This window comes from Corvus hawaiiensis, chromosome 10 (assembly GCF_020740725.1).
Source record: "Corvus hawaiiensis isolate bCorHaw1 chromosome 10, bCorHaw1.pri.cur, whole genome shotgun sequence".
Lineage (NCBI taxonomy): Eukaryota > Metazoa > Chordata > Aves > Passeriformes > Corvidae > Corvus > Corvus hawaiiensis.
Window position 1 is genome coordinate 15,380,290 of NC_063222.1, and position 16,684 is coordinate 15,396,973.

At 38.0% G+C, this 16,684-nt stretch overlaps 1 long non-coding RNA gene across 1 annotated transcript; it reads right to left on the reverse strand.

Annotated features, from left to right (window-relative positions):
• Window positions 1-732: 732 nt before the first annotated feature.
• Window positions 733-15,157, reverse strand: LOC125331131. Its single transcript, XR_007205868.1, has 4 exons — window positions 14,991-15,157; window positions 7,990-8,148; window positions 5,918-6,001; window positions 733-783 (listed from the first exon to the last, which is right to left on the reverse strand). It is a non-coding gene; the product is annotated as an uncharacterized LOC125331131 (long non-coding RNA).
• Window positions 15,158-16,684: the final 1,527 nt, after the last annotated feature.

Sequence of the window (16,684 nt, forward strand, 5' to 3'; positions counted from 1 at the left end):
AAACTACATGCTGTAGTTTAAGATGCATCACAGTTGTTGGTTTTTTCCCCTAGAAATATCAGTGTAGGTAGTGCTTTCCAATAAGTGGACATTAATTCATGCTGAATTACAGTGGGATTCCCAAGAAACTACATATGAATACTGAAAGAAATCATTATGATTAATGATATAATTTATATGTGCATGTTGATGAAAGAATCATAATCTAGGCTAAATTAGTAGAGATTTATGTACTAATAATTTTGTTGTGCTCTAAGGTCCAGATGAAAACCAACTAAGTGATGTTGTATTGACAGCAGTTCATATTAGCATATCTTAAAGGGATAGTAGAACAGTACCAGATAAACAGTTTCTAATGCCTATTAACTCCATTTCACTTCACCTCCCTACTCAATCTATATTTTTGGCATCGGTAGGAATAAGGTTTCATCCCTTTCATCTTCACCTAAGCACCAAAGAGTCAATGTGGATGAGATGACTGAAAATATTTTAAAAGAAATAACAGACTTTTAAGAGAGAAAAGTAAATGAACTGACCTGATCCATCCATGTGCTCCTGAATGTGTGAAGACCATATGGCTGCACTGAAGGAAGAGGAATGCCATGCCTTCCAGGACAGCTGGTGCAGCTCTCCCCAGAGCCCCTGGCGCCCCAGGTCAGTAGCACCCCACACACGCCCGGTCACCCCAAGTGCTGCAGACTTGGCACCTCCCCATGCACAGTACAACCTTCATTGTCCTAAATGCAGCCTTTATTGCTCACCGCACGTAACGCAGCCGTGGCACTGGGGACAACAGAGGCCAGGGAATGAATTCGTATTTGGTTTCCACACAGCAAAACACCAGGAGAAGCATCTTATTGGCAATATTTTTTCAAGTGCTTATTGCATAAGCTGGAGCACAAGTGAAGCTCAGGGTAGAGTGGGCCTTTTCAAAACTCTGCATGGCAGAGGCCATGCACCAATGTCACAGAGTCACCTTGTGGAGTTTGAAATGCCAGCTGATAGTAAACATGGAAAGTAAAGTGCATTACTTAACAATCTAAAGAGATGGTTGGGAATTGTTGTACATTAATCACTAAAGCAAATGTTTATAAAACGCATCCCTGAATAATTACTAACTGATCTTGACTCTGAAATTCTCATGGAAAATAGGAACTGAAACGTGGGTGAAATTGTCTATTCCAATTTATTTTTAAAAACAAGGATAAATTGCTGACCTAGCAAAATTAGCAATATTTTTTTCTAGGGTGCTCTTAGTACTTAATAATACTTTTCAAATTTTTTTTAGAGAACTGGTTTAATCTAGTCAAAAACAGTCGTATGTTTTTGCAATAAGCTACTTTATCAATCTATAGCAACTCAGATAGAACTACTCTCCAAGCAGTTTAGAGCCTAAACTGTTTGCAATTTCCAAAAGGAAAGCATCCCCTGAGCTATGTGTCCACAACTGTAGTGATGTGATCTGACAGCAGCACTACTACTGTACCATAGTAATTTAAACAAGATCCAGAATGTTTCCTCCTGTATCTTCCCTTTTAAGTTAGGTACTTTAACTTTTTGCTGCTGGGGACATATTTTTTGTAGTACAAAACTGAATACCAGGGGCAATGTTTAAATTTTATAAAAACTTGGATATATGTCGTTACAAAGCCTGTTGGAGCAATTAATTCTCTTCTACAGGGAAGCAATGTCAATTTACAAAGAAGAAACTATTAACAGCAATATTTCTAATGAAAACCAGACTCTGTCTATGCATTTTACCTAGCTAGTATTTATGGAACCTGTAGCCACCACCAGACACTATGCAGAATACCTAACTAATTTTCAAAATCCTCAAGCCTTAGTTCAAGGAAAAGACCTCTTGATCTTACAAAAGGCATTATTGCTGGAGATTAAACTGCTTGATGCTCTATATTGTTCTAGCTGTAGTCAAGAGGGAATATTAATTGAGATGTTCCATGGATTACAGTGTGTATTCCACAGTGGTTCACATGTTTCCTGGTGGTCTTTCCAACAGGCATAGCACAAATGAAGGGAATAAGACAGATCATTTTGAACCTTAGTTGTTAAGCCATTGTTCTGTTGTGCACAAAAGGTAATGCTTGGTTGATTTGCTTTATTTCTGAGCTGTTCTGATTTTTTCCCTGTGCACCTAATCTCTGCCACTTCCTCTGTGAGTCATCAGCAGCTGGACCCAGTGAAACCACAGGAACTAGCTCCTGGTAAAGAGCTCTAATGGTGCTATTACTCAAGTTCAATTCTCTTTAAGCCTAGTAAAGAAGCATCATGAGTCATATGGTACAGACAAGAGTTCTTTTGCATTTGCTTCTTTAGGAAAATCAAAACCCATGCCTTGCTTTTTCAGAGTGATTACAATGGGTTTCTCTTATACCTATGTCACTCTGCCTGTCCTTCGCAGCAAGGATGAAGTGTCATTTTCCTTTCAAGTCCTCATTATTTTTTCTTGTACTTACCAGTTGCACTGCCTATAATTTAAAAGCAAGTTCTTAAAAATAAAACAAAACAAAAATTCCCCACCATTTAGCTCTGTCCTTTCTGCTCATTCTCACTGCACAGAAGTGCTGTGTGGTTCACACCTCCAATTCAGCTGATTTGATTAGTTGTTGCTGCCATACACCTGCTGCTGTCACTGCAGTAGTCTGTATTTGTGGCATACATTCCTGCTGTCTGACAGAACAGGTGGATATTGTATGGGAGATTGAAAAGAATGGATGAATGGTAATTGTTCTGCATCCCTGCTTACATGAACTCAGCAAAAGTTGGGTATATAAAATGAGCCTCATGATTTACCTTCAGTAAATAGAGTGGTCAGGTATCTCATTTTAAACTAAAGCCAAATTTTTAACTGTAGAAGAGAATAACCTCCTCAGATAAACTTTACAGTGAGATGAATGGAAATTTTTTATAACCTCTGTTCATTTCTGATAGGCATTTCTATACAAGACAATTTGAAGACTTCAGAGAGCTCTGGGGGATCTCTTTGACTCTTGACAGGAGTTCCTTTCCTCTCCTTCAATTAAAACAAGTCATTCTTAACATTTAAAAATGGTCCTTATTAAAAGAATGTCTCAGTTATTATCCTCTCAGACTAGCGTTTTGCCTTCTGATGAAGCCTTGCATGCTGGTTGAAGGAGGTTTACTTGAATTGTTATGCAATGCTGCTCAGGGGTGGCTGGTCTGTGACAGTCTGTAACACTGGGCAGCAGGAAAAGAAATGGAGTTTATTGTTCTGCTTCTTGAACCGACTGCACTATATGGCAGACAACAAAGATCCTCTTGCAAAGTGAACAGGCACCTCTGAGCATACAGGTCTTTGAATTATCCTTTAAACATGCAATGGGGAAGACCCTAAAATCCCACATGCTTCCCAAGTCAAAAGTATTTCAGTGAAAAACCAAGAGACAGTACAAGTAACATTTAATGGGTAGGAAGAAATGGAGAAACCAAATACAGAAAATATGAAACCTCCCAAAGAGAGGTAAAATGAAACTGTAGTCTCTAAATCAGATAGTTTGTTTATTAGCACGGTTGCATTTTAATGGATTAAGAGCTTCTATACAGCACTCCCAAGGTGCAATCCACATACCACAAGTGATATGCAAGAGTCTGCCCCCTGACATGTGAGCCCGTGCAGAGCTGCAGGCTGAGGCTGCTGTCACCACAGCTCTGGTGGCAGCATTTGGCAAGAAAAAGTTTGAAAATCATAGTCCAGGGGAATAAAAAGTTTTCCCTTTCATTCTAGATAATTTTTAGGCAAACAGCGTGCCTCATCTAAAGCACAAACATTCCTCCAGTTTGAACAAAACCAAATGTTTCGGTGTTTTCATACAATAAATGTCATCTAAATACCAGTCTGGCAGCAGTGCCAAGATTTAAAATTGATTACTTCTGCCTATTTCTCCAGCTAGCTATTACATTTGTAGCAGATTGTAAATCATGGTTCTGTAGAAGAAAAATCCAACAAATATTTGAAGACAATATTGTGTACATTTTTAATGTGCACTTTTTTCAAATATGCACATCTGAACTGCTGTGTGATGGAAGAATGCATTTTTCTAAAGGCAGGAAAAACATATAACAAGACAAAATTTTAGGCAGACTGTGAGTCAACATTTTGAAAGTTTCCACAAAGTTTTATGGCATCTATTTCAAATTAATATTTCTTTAAACTTCTTTCATGTGCTATCTTTAGAATGATTAACTTGATACTTTACATCAGGTTTTACGTTTTATCTATACAGCCCACATCAGTGTTTTGGAATCATGCTACTGATGATTTTTCAGCTCTCAGGTACATAAGAGGATAGGATGGAACCAAAGAGCTTTCAATTTTCATCCAGTTCTAGCAGATGTATTTGATTTATAGTAGAAGCTGGTTTCATATTCTTAAAAATGTTGTAAACAATTTGCAGCTGCTTGATTTTTTGATGCCATCATAAATATTCATGATCATTTTCCAAGATCTATAAAGATAAGGTGACCTTAGACAAAAAAAATCAGACTTGGGTGGTACAGCGTGTTAAGTCATTGCTTTTTCACCTTTCTAAGAATTAGAGACAGCTGCAAACCCTGTACTCTACATCACATGCATGGCTTCTGGAAAATGTTTTTCAATGTATTTTAAGCAGAACTGATGAAAAGCCACTGCACTAAAGCTATGCTAGCAGAGTCTGATAACTGAGTTTGGCATAAATATAGTGACCTGGCAAGAAGTCACTGGGTGTGTAATCAGTAACTCTGAATGTGACTTTTAATCACCTTAGTAAACATTTTTCAGCATCTCAGAGCACAGTTCTCTGGCCATAAGAATGGAAGGGAAAGGGGAGGGAAAGGACTGCTGGAAAATGGTTGGAAGCATGAAAAAAAATAAGCAAAACTGGAAAGCTAACTATTCTGTTTACAAATCTAATAATTGTTCAGCAAATAAAAATGACACTAAAGCGTAGAAAAATTATATTGTGTGATATTTTATTGCATAATAGTATACTGTATTATCATAACTGTGTGTAACTAACATTTTGCTCACCACTCAGCAAAGTTCTCTTTGTTTTACCCCTTGAGATTTTCTCCTTTAGCATTTTCACACACTATCTAAAACAGGTATTTTTGTGTTTCAGGTGAAATTTTTACATTTTTTAAGTCTAATAGTAGAGTGTATATAGGGAGAGTTACTGCATCAGTGCCACAAGCCAGTCAGATAAGCCAGGGATGGGAAGGTAGGGGGTCCTGACTAAAATGAGATATAAGAAACAACTTGAGAAGGTGAAATAATTCCACTCAGGAAGATGTAGGACTTTGAGGGGCTTGATCTTCAGTGGATAAATTGCTTAAAGTGGTGCTGAATTACACCAGCTTGCCTTAAACACTTGGGTCATCCGATATGTAATTTAAGCACGGCCTACGTAACTCAGATTTCTAATGATACAGCTCAGCAAGTAATGACTAAAAATGACACATTGGCGACAAAACCCCAAGATTTGTCCCAAAAGTCATAGCACACATTTTCTACTAACACACTGCATCCATAACACACCTTTTTCCCGGGGTATTCACATGGTTTAAATAAATTACAGGTAATATTTTCATAAATGCACACATGATTTATAAACCCATGCCCCATTTTTTAAGTTGAAGGAAAATGTTTAAAGTGATTTCAAAGGGACTGAGGTGATGAAACACTATAAAAAGAATCCTACTAGGCTCCTCTTACATTCAGTATCTGACCATAAATGCTTAGATGTCCCTTTGAAGGTCAGTGAGATCTAATGTACTAAGCATCCAAGATGCTTTCAGAACTGTGAATTAGAACCCTAAATAACATAAGTAATTTTGAAAATGAGATCTAGCAAAATCCTGGGGATATGTTTGGTTTAGTAAGGGTATCTGAAAGACTCACCTGGAAATCCTAACAGCTTTAGAAACCCTTGAAAAAATCCCATATTCTTCATGTGTCAACATCCGAAGTAAACTGAGTACAGTCCTATAAACAGAAAGAACAAGTTACCTAGGTTTTAATATTTTTTCCCAAATTACCATGCAGTCTGAAAGAAAAGGTAAGAAAAATCTAAATAATTTCAGAACAATTCCCACATACTCAGAGATGTCAATGTCATATGGCTGGCTCAGAACTGAGCAGCACAGTGAAAACTGCACCACACCACCACAACCAATCCACAAACCTCATCACTACCGCTTTCAAGTTTCAGAAAACTTGTATTGAGAGTAATGCCAAAACTTTCACTCCAAAAAAGAGAAGGATAATTGACTAAGAAGAATTAAAATAAGATTATATTTTGATGCATTTCTATATTTTTTTCTGAGATGAAGTATTTTAAGAGAAGACAATTGTTGGGGTGGCTCAGCTCACTCATGAGCCGAGATCGTTAAATGCCACTCAAGTCGGGGCCATCTACTGGGTGGATTTCCCTGCCCAGGACAGTGGGTTGGAGGGCGGATCATGGACGGCTCAGAGGTCTAAGCTGCATCCCCCTGGGCTGTTCTCGGGTCCAAGTTACCTCCCCCTGTTCGAGAAAGTTCTCCTTTTCTCAGTTGTTCATTGGTTCCCTGTTGTGACTCCCACCTCCCTGTCTCCCTTATTGGTTCCTGTTTAATTGTATCCTCCCCCTTGGTTGTACCCCACTGGTTGTTTCTCTTTTCCCCACCTTGTTCCGCCCCCCCTATAAAAGGGGGTGCACAAACCTTCTCGGGGCCCTTCTGGTCCCTGGACCCTCTGGCCGTAAACCTGTTGGAACCCACACCAGAGGCCCCTCTCTGTTCCTTTACCTCCGGGCTGACGCGAGCCCAGACATCGGCTGCCTGTCGTGCCTCCTCTGAGGAGTAAGCAACATGCACATCCAGCTTGCTCCCCACTTTGCCACTGAAGGTGTTCCTTAGGATGTCATGGAAGTGACGCTGCGTTCCCTCTGACCGAGGGCGCACCAGAGGTCGACTTATTGAGCCAGACAATGACATATGTGTTATACATCCAACTGATTAATCATCTTTATAAAATACAATACCGCAATATGAAAAGTCTAAACTTCCTTTTTCTCTGTGTGATTTTAATACAAATTTTGCTATTCCTGTAAGGCCTGAAGAACTGCCGCAATAAATTAAGGAAAAATATTTTTCAAGTAAGTTTTTTGACTGTGGATATGGGAATTTTTCATGATCGTGAATGCTGTCTAGACAACAGAATGATCTAAAGAAAGTATTCATTATTGGTAGAAAATCAAAGGAGCATCTTTTCTTGATTTTCCATGCAAATATTAGTCAGGTCATCCTTATCCATCTGAGGATGCTCTGGATGCATGGATATATTATTTGTTAATGCTTTACCAGGCAGCGCGAGGCACTTGGGTAGATACGTGGTCACTATGAAACCATGCCTGAGTACCTTCATGATTAAGCATGATTACCCTTAAGCACCTAAACCATACTTCTACGAAAACTGCTTCTGGAGCACAGAGAGTGATTTCTTTTTAAAATTAAAAAAAAAAAAAAATTCAAGCCTGTTTCTCAGCAAGTCACATCCTTGCTACATTTCACAGACATGACGTCATTAGGAAATGGTGCTGCTCTTGGTTACATTGGCATGTCATGTTATAGCACATTAGAAAACATGATTTGCTGACATAACCATGCATGACCCTTAACCAAATGACGAATTAAGCCCTGGCAGTTAAGAAAGAGGCACATTTAGATCTCAGTACACATATTCTGCATATATCATAATCTGCACAAAGTGTAAAAGATTGGAAAAAAACCCACAAAGGAAATAGTGCAATTCTGAAGTTAAATCATGCTTTATTCAGCGTTCATCCAAATTCACATCGCTGTCTGTCCTTATCATGTACATGCATAATAGTGGGCACAGTCCCTAATTGATGATGTATGCAAACCAAACCTCAAAAACCCATAAATTATTATCTTTAGATACTAGAAGAAAACAGAATCACTTTTTATTACCTCCGTAGCTGTTACAGTTGATCTTTATATTTCATTCTTTCTCAACTTTTGGTGTGTGCTAACATCTGGGACTCATCATGCTGTCTGGCATTTCAACAAAGATGATGTCACTGGTGCCAAATACTTTGACAAACATGGCTACTGCATAAATCTGAAGATCTGAAAAACCAGACAAATTATGTTTATGATTAGATACAAAATGAGTTGTTTGTACCGTGAGTTTAAGTACGCTAAACACAGACTTGCCTCCCAGAAGGTAGACATTGATTGAAAACTGTAAAAGCAAGCAATTCTTTTTTTCCTCTCTCTTTGAGAGTCTGGAGGAGCTTTTGATCTTCCAGTGTCTGTTACAACCTTGGGGAAGGTTAAGTTAACCCTTTGAACAAACATTCCTACCAGCGTCCAATTCACACAAAGTAACTTAATCACCAGCTAAATTGAATTCAAACTGCTCTAGAGAACATGAACTGACATAACTCAGCTCTGATGACAAAGAAATGAAAAGGGTTGACTTTGCTGCTGAGATGCACTGAGGGACTCAAACCCTTGATTCCAACTTTGGAGACACCAGGCACTGTGATTTCATTGCACGCAGATGTTGGTGCAGAGATGGCCAAGGTGCAAGTTTGTGCTGTGGTGCAGAGACCCATGATTGAGACCTTCTCTTGCAGTGCTGCTTGGAGGGCACTGTAGGGCAGAGGACAGCTCTGGGAAAGTCTGTCCTTTCCCACCCTGCTGAAGGAGTAGAGGTGACAACTGCAGAAAGTGCTTCAAGTGCAGTCCCTTCTCCCTCCTTTGGAAGATGAATTTCTTTCTCATGCTTTTCTTCCTGTGCACCCATCTGAAACCTAGCAGACCTTTTCAAGAATTGTTTTGTTGAAGATATAATTCAAAGGGGAATTATTCAATTCAGTATTGACCACTCCCACCAAGAATCTGTAAAAGCAGCCTGACTTTACCAGTCTGACAGGGCTGGGATGCAGGAGACTTCAAGGACGCAGGTTTATGAAGCAGAATTGCACCATAAGCTCTGCATTCCTCTGCTGCCAGTGTGTGCCTACTGTTACAGGAGTTGTGATCAGTGGCTTCTCCAAAAAGAGTGTAAACATAAGAGGATGATTAAAGGAGGCACAGAAGCACCAGTTCTTGTTATCAGGCCTAAACCTGGCACTGCAGCAGTTCCAAGGGGTGATAATTGCATGGGGAATTTCTGTGACATAGACACTAATTCACATTACAGCAAGCTTAATCATGTAACCTCCAAACAACTGCAAGCAATATGGGATGTACCTAGTGAGGTATGTTTATTACCTAAACGGACAGATAATGGTCTTAGCTGAGACTTATCAATCTCTAAATAGAACATAAGATATTCAACAGAAAGGTGTATTTCAGCTACCATACAAAAGGAAAGATGAGACTCTAGATTATGTATAAAATGGCAAATAACCAAATAAATCACAACACAGTGAAGATGTCAGATAAGGATTTGAGTCTTTTAATCACACTGCTAATAGAATTCAAATAAAATTAAGTCACCCATCATTTATTATGCCAGACAGAGTGCAAGTTCAAATATTAAGCTGAAGTATTATTAACTCAGCTTTCAGCTGGCTCCAGAAGCTTTCATCTGCACTTGATATTGGTGAATACTTTCACACCAGCAGCTATTACTTTCAGCCCTCGGGTATAACATCTTGCACACAAAAGTAGCAGGAACACATTGATATTTTTTCCCACACACAGGAATATTAGCCTTGATACAAGTACAATATCTCTTTATGCTTAACTGTGCCAGTATTTCCTTTTTGCTTTCTGCCACATGCCTTTGTGTAAAATCTCTGTGATAAAACCAAAAGGACAAGGAGCTTTATAAAAAAGCATAATCCTACTGGACATGCCATCAATTAACTGAAACATGGAGATGGATATTTTCTGAAAGCTCCTTACAGGGTCTAGACAAACACAGTGAGATAACAATGGAAAATTGTTTGGCTTACTAATTGTAACCAAATGTATGCCATTCTATCAAAACATTCTCAGGAGGATGTCAGAGACTTTTTAAAGTAAACATCTTGTGTCATCCTTTTACTGAAGTGGAACAAGGGACTCCAATAAAAATCCTACATATCAAGGACCCTCAAAGAAGTTTATATATATATTACTGATCTTTGAAAATGCAGCTTGAGAGGTACATTAATAATTTCACCCAGCTGGGCAATAAACATTCCTGCCAAAAGAATTATGTAAAATTACATAAACCCTTTTTAAAGAGAATAAAGTTTCAAGAAGATATAAAGTATAGGCTTACTTCACTTTTTTTTTTTACATCTGTGTTTTACAGAAAACATTTTAGCATGTAAAATCTTTGTCCTTGTAAAATACTCCAAAGAGAAGCCAAAATTCAAACCTGTAAGTAATGCAGAATTTTAAAATGTTAGAAAAGTTTAGCAGCAAGAAATAAACAAACCTCAACCAAATAAAAAAGCTTTTCACAGCTGAAGCAATAGATAAAATAGCAATGAACAGCTAAAGGCAAACACTTTCATCAAGGCATACTTTAACCTTTAAATACAATACTTATCCAAGGAGAACGACCATATAGTTAAACCATTTGATCATTCTTAAAATGTGGATTACAGTGCTGGACTCTTATGCTGAAAAATTAAGACCAATTAAAATCTCACATTTTTCAAAAGAACCCAAACATTGTAGCAATGCATCCAATCCTGGAACTTACATTAACAAAACACTCAAGCACATTCTTATCCAAGCTTCACAGGAGGACATGGTGCTTAATCAAGCAAGCAAAAATTAAGAAATTCAAGGGTAAATAGAAGTATTTTGATAGATAATAAATAAATGAGTTTTTCAAGTTTGACCAAGATGATTAAAGATAGTTAATTTCACTCAGATAAATAGCAAATTTTGCATTCATTTCAGTCACAGAGAAAAACGTGTCTAGAAAAGCATGTGCTGCCGTGGGGTCTTAGCAAGTGCTAAACATAGAGCTACAGGGAATTTCAGCCTTGTACAATGCTGCAATAATTCTTGGCTGGGATTTCTGAGAATTCCCAGTACAAATACAACTTAAAAAAAGACTGCTCCTTTACAACTTCATTTTCAGAATCAGCAAGGAGCTCCCTCAAACAGATTTTTAATGGAAATTTTTTTAATGAAGTTACAAAATATTTTCCGTCTAACGTGCTTTAGAGAAACTGTCTTTTATGGGAAACTCACACAGAAGTTTAAAGATCCTGAAATAAATTATGAGAGATTGTTAGTTACCAAGTAATCTCCCATAGTTCTCTATCAGCTCTGACATCAGAGAGCCAAGCCTGCAGGAAATGTTCCTAAAGCTACTGGGAAAAATGAGCTATAAGAGGCTGACACTGCAACTGGCTGGATTACCAGTCTCAGGAAAGCAAGGATGCCATAATATTTGTTCTCCTCTTCATTTTTGTTCCTCCTTCTAGGCAGTGAAGAGACTGTAAACTGACAAGTAGAGAAGTGTGAAAAAAAAATAGGGAACTTTCTTCTGGTCCTTTTATCTCAGTAATCTAACTATCTGCAAAATAGAGAAGAAAAATCAAAGCATAACATATTAGCATAAGAACAACTGGATGAGAGCAAAGGTCTCTCGGGCAGTCCTACTTCTATCAGCAGCCAGTGGCAAAGGCGTGAGGAAGAGGTAAGGATCCAGGCTTATATGTTGAGATTCCTGTGCTTGGCTGTACTTTTCCAACCACCAGTTGCCAAAGCATTGTAATGCAGTTCAATTCATAAAAATTTTAGTTGTGATTTTTTAAAAATGTTTTATTATTTTGTTAATATCACTTCTTTGAATCCAGATGTCTAGTGAGTTATTGGTCTTGAGGAAGCATAGACAAATGCAATTTCCATAGAAAACTTAGTCAAATGTACAATGGGCAGCTCAAAACATGTCACTAAAGCATAGAGATGAGAAATTAAACCATATTTAGGGTCATGACATTGTTAGAAAAAAGATAATAAACAGCATTTTTTTATCATTTCTTTATAATTTCATAAAAGAAAATTGGTAACAAATACAAGTCAGCCCTACAGTTTTTTGAGCTTCCCTGGAGCTATGGTATCAGTGATACAACCTAAAGAATGGAACAATATGAAATGGATAGCTGAAATATCAGAGGGAAGAGAAGCTGGTTGTTTTTTTTTCAATTGCTGCTAGCAGTATCCAGTAATAAATTTAATAGCTGACTGCCTTTGGTTCCTCACAGACATTTTCTCAGTATCTGCTCTTCACTATTAATTCTTAGAGGCCTGGTGTTTCCTTTTACATTTTCCATCTGCCTCAGAGCTCCACAAGACCCATTGGTTCAGATGGACTATGCAAACACTGATCTAAATTCCAGTCTAAGTGATTTTAAAAACTGGTGCTTCTGTGTGCATTTCAGGTTTTTAACCAACAGCAAAACTCAAGAGAAAATATCATCAGAACACATAAAATTATTGAAGTTTCTGAAACAAAACAAACTGGCTGTCCAATATTGTGAAATGACAGGTTATGTCTGCTATATTTAAAGAATGAATTTGAAGCACTTTTCCACTCTTTTTAATGGATTTTTATTGCTGACATGACAAACCTGTTTATAAACATAAAATCCATGTACAGTTTTGTAGAAAATCAAAGTCCTTTGCTACAATATATATAACCAGATAGATTCACTTGAATTGTCTGTGGAAAACAAGTATTTATGGGCACACAGATGCCTAGATGTGTATGCACACTTGTACATTTCTATTTCCTACTAGCTCCTAACTTTAGCCTGTCACAGTGGAATCACTGCAACAGTTCTGCTATCAGACAGGGCTTGATTACCAAGCAAGGGCAGAATTTATAGCCCCTTGATTTTAAATTCCTACAGTCTGAGCACATGTCAACTTTAGCTTAAAAAAGAAGAGTTACTGGTTACCAGAACATTGTTGTGTCTGATACCTAAACTTAGCAAGACACAGAGAAGGTATATTAAAAAAAAATTATTTCAGTTAGAAAGGAGGTCCTAACAATGAACAACATGTAGATTTGTATAAAATATATATCTACTCTATAGATTTAAAAGTAATCCAGAATGCGTAAACAAAAAAACCCCACGTATATATACACAGATAGTGAAACACAACCATGCTACAATTAAGACTCACAGCTACTGAGAACGAAAACCAATTTGATAAACTTTCAAGAGAGAGTTAAGATCACTTTCTACAAAATCTGAAATAAATACTTTTTGCAATGTTGTTCTGGATTGCTCTATGACAAAGAGAATTCATGGCCAAAATATTATTGAAAGCAGAAAGCAATATTATCCAAGTGGCATAAGAAGGAGTTTCAGAATGATCTTTTACCATAACTTGTTACACAAAACTGCTCAAGTCACTGTTTGGAATTTCAAGCCTTTGGTACTATACTCGAGCTGCTCTTTGGACAAGTTAAAACTTCACTACCTAAAAAAAAGAACTACCACATGATAAAATTAAGTATTTTGGCAAGGGGAACTGATAAGTTAAGAAGAAACTGTGTTTTCATGACAAACCTATAGAAATGTAACTGGCAGTCAGAAAACCTATTTTATTTTAGGTGTCATTCTTCCATGCTTCCATATGACCATCCCAACCATTTTAGAATTTCTCAGGTAGATAGCAAGCAACATGAAATTATTAATTAAGACAAATTATGACAATCTTCTTCCTAAATTCATGCAAATTTAACTCCTTACTACAGAAATTATTCCACTACTTTCATTGCAATTGATTGGGGTTAGTTATCAGTCAGTGTGAGTGACAATGGCAGAATAAGGCCCCATGCACCTGACAGGAGAGAGAGATTTTTAATAGTTGCCATAAACATAGTTTAGTCCTCTCTACCAAATTTGGCAGCAACTTTTCAGTGTATTTAATTGAGATATTTTACATGAATGAGATACAGAATTTTCTGGCTCACAGTCTGCAATCTCCTCCACTACATTTTGGAAGGAACTGACACAATAATTGATGGAAGTTTTACAGTTGCAGTTTATGCCCTTAAAACACTCTGCTGTAATGATACAATCTAGGGGTTCATTTTGAGTTTTATCTGGATGACAATATATATTCTAACTTCAGCAGTTCAGGCTATGCTTTCAAAATTTAAAGCTCAGGATTCAGACATTACCATTTTCTGTCTTTTCTCTTCTCTCTTCCTCCTCCACTTCATCCCCTATGTTTTGTTTTTCTTCTCAAAAGAGATTTTTTTTTTGTTATTTTTCCTTTATGTGCAGCCCTTCATTCATCCTGAAGTTCAGAATAAAGTCCTCTCTTCACATTGAAATTAAAATACAATTGAATAAATTAAGTAAAATGAAAAGGCCCTAACAATATTTTCAGACATTTCTTTCTTTGTTAAGGAGAAAAGACATTGATGAGAATTCTACCCAGAAACTGCACTCTGCTGTTGCCATCAACTCTGTCCTCTCTCTGATTTATCAGGCTGTGTGTGTGAGCAGCTACTATGGCAGCTACTTTTGCTGCCTGTTGTATTTTGGATGAGGTGAAATATTTCAGCTACACTGTATGGCCAGATTGGAGTCAGCTGCCAAGACACGAAGGAGTGGCACAGCTCAGCAGTACCTTTCTCTAGGAATTTCATGGGGCACCCAGTGCAATTCTAAGGGGACACCCTCTCTTAACAAATCAGTGGCATGTTACATATGGGATATTCTGGATCTATTTTGCAGAGACTTCAGAAATGGCAAAGAGAAATGGTTTCAGCAGGAGATAATAGGCTTTATGACTTTTCCCAAATTATTCCCTTTTTAGTAGCCATTATCTTGTTGGGTGACATCTGGAATGATTAGAAGACGATATTTTAGAGTGACAACTGGGCTGTCATTCACACTGTCAGTCAGCAAACACCCAGGTTGCCCAGGGTTACAAAGCTGGTTTATGCCTTTGTCCTGTAGTATTTAGTGCTGCTGATTCTTTACCTTGATTCCAGCTGAAGCGGGTCTGACTGGCAGCGACAGAGGCAGGCAGAGCGCTCATGTTGAGGGTGGGAGTCCTGTGGTGCCTTTGTGTGCGAGGGTTTTAGAGCTTTGGTGGCAGCCCATCAGGCAGGAGACAACCCCAGAGTATTAGGGTGGGTCCAGAAAGTTCATCTGCTTTCAAAAAATAGAAGGGCAATATTTATCTCTGCCCTAGGAACACATCTAATTATTTTAGCCCTGTGTACCTGAATGGAAGCTTTTGTACACAACACAGCTGTCTGCAGAATTATTATCCTAAAACAGACCTCTAAACGAAACAGCCCAAAGCAGCCTTGTGCTCCAAGGATGAGCAGCACCTGTGCATTCCTCAGAAGGCAGAGAGCATCCACACCAAATTGGCATAAAGAATAAATGTGCTCCACAGCAACAACTTCACATTGCTCAGCCATTCCCTGATACACAGTCCAAACGTCATTTCACTCACTCACTGTCAGCACACATCTCTGATCGAGACAAAGACTTGAGACTTTAAATGTTTCAGTCTGGGAACCCAGCTTTGGGTACCAAAATCCTGGTTTTCAAAGAGAAAAATCACCTTCAGTTGTCAGAAAACTCAAAGCAGTGTTGTGAGCCTGTACCAGCTCTGATACTCAAGACCTAGGACAGACTAATTGGGAACTCAAGAACCACAGCACCAAAGACAGCCTGCCTGCAGCGTCCCCTCATTTCCCTCTGCCTCAATGCATTCTTTTAACACAAAACTAACATTTCTTACAGACATAATGAGCAAATGGACTACTCACAAAACCTGATAATTTTAAACTAATAAACTTGTTGACAAATTGAGATAAGGAATGATTAATATCCACGTTGTTATCAGTGAGCAGGTAAGTAGCTCACTATTATTGTGGTTTCAGACATGTAATCATAAAAACCATCCTATTGCAGTGTTTCACAGACCAGTTTAAGACTCACAACGTGTCTGTGACATTTGCCTTCTGCAAACAGGCTTGCAGCCTTGTCGTCAGAAAGCATGGGATAAAAGACTGCTCAAAGCAAATTTGCTTAAAAAATCAATAAAAATGCCTTAAAACACTGGGACAAGTTGCATAGCCTGAAGGCAAGGAACTCCTTCAGTAATGTTTCTAGGTAATGCTTCTGAAGCATGCCAAAAAAAGTAATAAAATTTCGTAAACAAGTTGGAGAAAAAGATGACTATTTTTGTGTGTTGGGTGCATTTGGGACCATAACACCTCTACTCAGGGCTGTATTCTGCCTCCTGTGTACCTCATTCCTGGTGCTCTACCAGAAGAGGCTCGCCAATTGCAGCAACAGAGAAGCTGAAACTAGAATTAAAGAAGCATGTAGAGATGTGTGGACACAGTGCTAAAACAAAAGGAGAAAAAAGCTGTTTGGAGCATGTTTAGGTAGCATTGCCCTGGAGCTCAAGCCAACAACTTTCTATAGAGCACCAGGAAAGCAAATAAATCACTATAATTTATTTATACTAACTTTTTAAATAGTTCACTCTGATTCTTTTTGAGTACCATCTCACAAACCTGGTTGTTAAGTATAAATTAAAAGTATTCAAGAGGTAATATTTGCAAAGCACTTTTGCATCTACAGATGAATGCTGCTGTATAATATGAACATTGACATATTTGACAAGGCAACAGAGTTAAGTGTGATACAGA